A 203-nucleotide genomic window follows, 5' to 3' on the forward strand; every position below is an offset into this window, starting at 1 on the left:
TATGAACCAGTCTCAGTGTAGTCCTGATCCTCTATATGAACCAGTCTTAGTGTAGTCCTGGTCCTCTATCAGACCTCCATCAGTAAAGAGACCATTTTTGCAAGTTGCACCGTTTTATTTCTTTTGTCTTTCTTCGTGGTTTTAAGAGAATCAGTCGGATCTTAACACAAGAAACCTCAGCAATACGATGTGAGATATCACAC

The sequence above is a fragment of the Anarrhichthys ocellatus genome, unplaced genomic scaffold, assembly GCF_004355925.1.
Source record: "Anarrhichthys ocellatus isolate YVR2014 unplaced genomic scaffold, GSC_Weel_1.0 scaffold648, whole genome shotgun sequence".
NCBI classification, from domain to species: domain Eukaryota; kingdom Metazoa; phylum Chordata; class Actinopteri; order Perciformes; family Anarhichadidae; genus Anarrhichthys; species Anarrhichthys ocellatus.